The sequence below is a fragment of the Eucyclogobius newberryi genome, unplaced genomic scaffold (genome assembly GCF_026437365.1).
Source record: "Eucyclogobius newberryi isolate DKJ021-1_F unplaced genomic scaffold, fEucNew1.0.hap1 SCAF_108, whole genome shotgun sequence".
NCBI classification, from domain to species: Eukaryota; Metazoa; Chordata; class Actinopteri; order Gobiiformes; family Gobiidae; genus Eucyclogobius; species Eucyclogobius newberryi.
This window is the reverse complement of record NW_027315733.1, coordinates 205,450-211,355: the sequence shown is the minus strand read 5'-3', so window position 1 is coordinate 211,355 and position 5,906 is coordinate 205,450.

Genomic DNA, 5,906 nt, shown 5'->3' with positions numbered 1-5,906 from the left:
TCCTGTCCTCTAGAGTCTTCTACTGTCCTCTAGAGTCTGTCCACTAGAGTCTTCTCCTGTCCTCTAGAGTCTTCTACTGTCCTCTAGAGTCTTCTACTGTCCTCTAGAGTCTGTCCACTAGAGTCTTCTCCTGTCCTCTAGAGTCTTCTACTGTCCTCTAGAGTCTGTCCACTAGAGTCTTCTCCTGTCCTCTAGAGTCTTCTCCTGTCCTCTAGAGTCTTCTCCTGTCCTCTAGAGTCTTCTACTGTCCTCTAGAGTCTGTCCACTAGAGTCTTCTCCTGTCCTCTAGAGTCTTCTCCTGTCCTCTAGAGTCTGTCCACTAGAGTCTTCTCCTGTCCACTAGAGTCTTCTCCTGTCCTCTAGAGTCTTCTCCTGTCCTCTAGAGTCTGTCCTCTAGAGTCTTCTACTGTCCTCTAGAGTCTTCTACTGTCCTCTAGAGTCTGTCCACTAGAGTCTTCTACTGTCCTCTAGAGTCTTCTCCTGTCCTCTAAAGTCTGTCCACTAGAGTCTTCTCCTGTCCTCTAGAGTCTTCTCCTGTCCTCTAGAGTCTGTCCACTAGAGTCTTCTCCTGTCCTCTAGAGTCTTCTACTGTCCTCTAGAGTCTGTCCACTAGAGTCTTCTCCTGTCCTCTAGAGTCTTCTCCTGTCCTCTAGAGTCTTCTACTGTCCTCTAGTCTGTCCTCTAGAGTCTTCTCCTGTCCTCTAGAGTCTTCTCCTGTCCTCTAGAGTCTTCTCCTGTCCTCTAGAGTCTTCTACTGTCCTCTAGAGTCTGTCCACTAGAGTATTCTCCTGTCCTCTAGAGTCTTCTCCTGTCCTCTAGAGTCTGTACACTAGAGTCTTCTCCTGTCCACTAGAGTCTTCTCCTGTCCTCTAGAGTCTTCTCCTGTCCTCTAGAGTCATCTACTGTCCTGTAGAGTGTTCTCCTGTCCTCTAGAGTCTTTTCCTGTCCTCTAGAGTCTTCTCCTGTCCTGTAGAGTCTTCTCCTGTCCTGTAGAGTCTTTTCCTGTCCTCTAGAGTCTTCTCCTGTCCTGTAGAGTCTTCTCCTGTCCTGTAGAGTCTTCTACTGTCCTCTAGAGTCTTCTACTGTCCTCTAGAGTCTTTTCCTGTCCTCTAGAGTCTGTCCTCTAGAGTCTTCTCCTGTCCTCTAGAGTCTTCTCCTGTCCTCTAGAGTATTCTACTGTCCTCTAGAGTCTTCTCCTGTCCTCTAGAGTCTGTCCTCTAGAGTCTTCTCCTGTCCTCTAGAGTCTTCTCCTGTCCTCTAGAGTCTTCTCCTGTCCTCTAGAGTCTTTCCACTAGAGTCTTCTCCTGTCCTCTAGAGTCTTCTACTGTCCTCTAGAGTCTGTCCACTAGAGTCTTCTCCTGTCCTCTAGAGTCTTCTCCTGTCCTCTAGAGTCTTCTACTGTCCTCTAGAGTCTGTCCACTAGAGTCTTCTCCTGTCCTCTAGAGTCTTCTACTGTCCTCTAGAGTCTGTCCACTAGAGTCTTCTCCTGTCCTCTAGAGTCTTCTCCTGTCCTCTAGAGTCTTCTACTGTCCTCTAGAGTCTGTCCACTAGAGTCTTCTCCTGTCCTCTAGAGTCTTCTACTGTCCTCTAGAGTCTGTCCACTAGAGTCTTCTCCTGTCCTCTAGAGTCTTCTCCTGTCCTCTAAAGTCTGTCCACTAGAGTCTTCTCCTGTCCTCTAGAGTCTTCTCCTGTCCTCTAGAGTCTGTCCACTAGAGTCTTCTCCTGTCCTCTAGAGTCTTCTACTGTCCTCTAGAGTCTGTCCACTAGAGTCTTCTCCTGTCCTCTAGAGTCTTCTCCTGTCCTCTAGAGTCTTCTCCTGTCCTCTAGAGTCTTCTACTGTCCTCTAGAGTCTGTCCACTAGAGTCTTCTCCTGTCCTCTAGAGTCTTCTCCTGTCCTCTAGAGTCTTCTCCTGTCCTCTAGAGTCTTCTACTGTCCTCTAGAGTCTGTCCACTAGAGTCTTCTCCTGTCCTCTAGAGTCTTCTCCTGTCCTCTAGAGTCTGTCCACTAGAGTCTTCTCCTGTCCACTAGAGTCTTCTCCTGTCCTCTAGAGTCTTCTCCTGTCCTCTAGAGTCTGTCCTCTAGAGTCTTCTACTGTCCTCTAGAGTCTTCTACTGTCCTCTAGAGTCTGTCCACTAGAGTCTTCTACTGTCCTCTAGAGTCTTCTCCTGTCCTCTAAAGTCTGTCCACTAGAGTCTTCTCCTGTCCTCTAGAGTCTTCTCCTGTCCTCTAGAGTCTGTCCACTAGAGTCTTCTCCTGTCCTCTAGAGTCTTCTACTGTCCTCTAGAGTCTGTCCACTAGAGTCTTCTCCTGTCCTCTAGAGTCTTCTCCTGTCCTCTAGAGTCTTCTACTGTCCTCTAGTCTGTCCACTAGAGTCTTCTCCTGTCCCCTAGAGTCTTCTCCTGTCCTCTAGAGTCTTCTACTGTCCTCTAGAGTCTTCTACTGTCCTCTAGAGTCTGTCCACTAGAGTCTTCTCCTGTCCTCTAGAGTCTTCTCCTGTCCTCTAGAGTCTGTCCACTAGAGTCTTCTCCTGTCCACTAGAGTCTTCTCCTGTCCTCTAGAGTCTTCTCCTGTCCTCTAGAGTCATCTACTGTCCTGTAGAGTGTTCTCCTGTCCTCTAGAGTCTTTTCCTGTCCTCTAGAGTCTTCTCCTGTCCTGTAGAGTCTTCTCCTGTCCTGTAGAGTCTTTTCCTGTCCTCTAGAGTCTTCTCCTGTCCTGTAGAGTCTTCTCCTGTCCTGTAGAGTCTTCTACTGTCCTCTAGAGTCTTCTACTGTCCTCTAGAGTCTTCTCCTGTCCTCTAGAGTCTGTCCTCTAGAGTCTTCTCCTGTCCTCTAGAGTCTTCTCCTGTCCTCTAGAGTATTCTACTGTCCTCTAGAGTATTCTCCTGTCCTCTAGAGTCTGTCCTCTAGAGTCTTCTCCTGTCCTCTAGAGTCTTCTCCTGTCCTCTAGAGTCTTCTCCTGTCCTCTAGAGTCTTCTCCTGTCCTCTAGAGTCTTTCCACTAGAGTCTTCTCCTGTCCTCTAGAGTCTTCTACTGTCCTCTAGAGTCTGTCCACTAGAGTCTTCTCCTGTCCTCTAGAGTCTTCTCCTGTCCTCTAGAGTCTTCTACTGTCCTCTAGAGTCTGTCCACTAGAGTCTTCTCCTGTCCTCTAGAGTCTTCTACTGTCCTCTAGAGTCTGTCCACTAGAGTCTTCTCCTGTCCTCTAGAGTCTTCTCCTGTCCTCTAGAGTCTTCTACTGTCCTCTAGAGTCTGTCCACTAGAGTCTTCTCCTGTCCTCTAGAGTCTTCTACTGTCCTCTAGAGTCTGTCCACTAGAGTCTTCTCCTGTCCTCTAGAGTCTTCTCCTGTCCTCTAGAGTCTTCTCCTGTCCTCTAAAGTCTGTCCACTAGAGTCTTCTCCTGTCCTCTAGAGTCTTCTCCTGTCCTCTAGAGTCTGTCCACTAGAGTCTTCTCCTGTCCTCTAGAGTCTTCTACTGTCCTCTAGAGTCTGTCCACTAGAGTCTTCTCCTGTCCTCTAGAGTCTTCTCCTGTCCTCTAGAGTCTTCTACTGTCCTCTAGAGTCTGTCCACTAGAGTCTTCTCCTGTCCTCTAGAGTCTTCTCCTGTCCTCTAGAGTCTTCTACTGTCCTCTAGAGTCTGTCCACTAGAGTCTTCTCCTGTCCTCTAGAGTCTTCTCCTGTCCTCTAGAGTCTGTCCACTAGAGTCTTCTCCTGTCCACTAGAGTCTTCTCCTGTCCTCTAGAGTCTTCTCCTGTCCTCTAGAGTCTGTCCTCTAGAGTCTTCTACTGTCCTCTAGAGTCTTCTACTGTCCTCTAGAGTCTGTCCACTAGAGTCTTCTACTGTCCTCTAGAGTCTTCTCCTGTCCTCTAAAGTCTGTCCACTAGAGTCTTCTCCTGTCCTCTAGAGTCTTCTCCTGTCCTCTAGAGTCTGTCCACTAGAGTCTTCTCCTGTCCTCTAGAGTCTTCTACTGTCCTCTAGAGTCTGTCCACTAGAGTCTTCTCCTGTCCTCTAGAGTCTTCTCCTGTCCTCTAGAGTCTTCTACTGTCCTCTAGTCTGTCCACTAGAGTCTTCTCCTGTCCTCTAGAGTCTTCTCCTGTCCTCTAGAGTCTTCTCCTGTCCTCTAGAGTCTTCTACTGTCCTCTAGAGTCTGTCCACTAGAGTCTTCTCCTGTCCTCTAGAGTCTTCTCCTGTCCTCTAGAGTCTGTCCACTAGAGTCTTCTCCTGTCCACTAGAGTCTTCTCCTGTCCTCTAGAGTCTTCTCCTGTCCTCTAGAGTCATCTACTGTCCTGTAGAGTGTTCTCCTGTCCTCTAGAGTCTTTTCCTGTCCTCTAGAGTCTTATCCTGTCCTGTAGAGTCTTCTCCTGTCCTGTAGAGTCTTTTCCTGTCCTCTAGAGTCTTCTACTGTCCTCTAGAGTCTGTCCACTAGAGTCTTCTCCTGTCCTCTAGAGTCTTCTACTGTCCTCTAGAGTCTGTCCACTAGAGTCTTCTCCTGTCCTCTAGAGTCTTCTCCTGTCCTCTAGAGTCTTCTCCTGTCCTCTAAAGTCTGTCCACTAGAGTCTTCTCCTGTCCTCTAGAGTCTTCTCCTGTCCTCTAGAGTCTGTCCACTAGAGTCTTCTCCTGTCCTCTAGAGTCTTCTACTGTCCTCTAGAGTCTGTCCACTAGAGTCTTCTCCTGTCCTCTAGAGTCTTCTCCTGTCCTCTAGAGTCTTCTACTGTCCTCTAGAGTCTGTCCACTAGAGTCTTCTCCTGTCCTCTAGAGTCTTCTCCTGTCCTCTAGAGTCTTCTACTGTCCTCTAGAGTCTGTCCACTAGAGTCTTCTCCTGTCCTCTAGAGTCTTCTCCTGTCCTCTAGAGTCTGTCCACTAGAGTCTTCTCCTGTCCACTAGAGTCTTCTCCTGTCCTCTAGAGTCTTCTCCTGTCCTCTAGAGTCTGTCCTCTAGAGTCTTCTACTGTCCTCTAGTCTTCTACTGTCCTCTAGAGTCTGTCCACTAGAGTCTTCTACTGTCCTCTAGAGTCTTCTCCTGTCCTCTAAAGTCTGTCCACTAGAGTCTTCTCCTGTCCTCTAGAGTCTTCTCCTGTCCTCTAGAGTCTGTCCACTAGAGTCTTCTCCTGTCCTCTAGAGTCTTCTCCTGTCCTCTAGAGTCTGTCCACTAGAGTCTTCTCCTGTCCTCTAGAGTCTTCTCCTGTCCTCTAGAGTCTTCTACTGTCCTCTAGTCTGTCCACTAGAGTCTTCTCCTGTCCTCTAGAGTCTTCTCCTGTCCTCTAGAGTCTTCTCCTGTCCTCTAGAGTCTTCTACTGTCCTCTAGAGTCTGTCCACTAGAGTATTCTCCTGTCCTCTAGAGTCTTCTCCTGTCCTCTAGAGTCTGTCCACTAGAGTCTTCTCCTGTCCACTAGAGTCTTCTCCTGTCCTCTAGAGTCTTCTCCTGTCCTCTAGAGTCATCTACTGTCCTGTAGAGTGTTCTCCTGTCCTCTAGAGTCTTTTCCTGTCCTCTAGAGTCTTCTCCTGTCCTGTAGAGTCTTCTCCTGTCCTGTAGAGTCTTTTCCTGTCCTCTAGAGTCTTCTCCTGTCCTGTAGAGTCTTCTCCTGTCCTGTAGAGTCTTCTACTGTCCTCTAGAGTCTTCTACTGTCCTCTAGAGTCTTTTCCTGTCCTCTAGAGTCTGTCCTCTAGAGTCTTCTCCTGTCCTCTAGAGTCTTCTCCTGTCCTCTAGAGTATTCTACTGTCCTCTAGAGTCTTCTCCTGTCCTCTAGAGTCTGTCCTCTAGAGTCTTCTCCTGTCCTCTAGAGTCTTCTCCTGTCCTCTAGAGTCTTCTCCTGTCCTCTAGAGTCTTCTCCTGTCCTCTAGAGTCTTTCCACTAGAGTCTTCTCCTGTCCTCTAGAGTATTCTACTGTCCTCTAGAGTCTGTCCACTAGAGTCT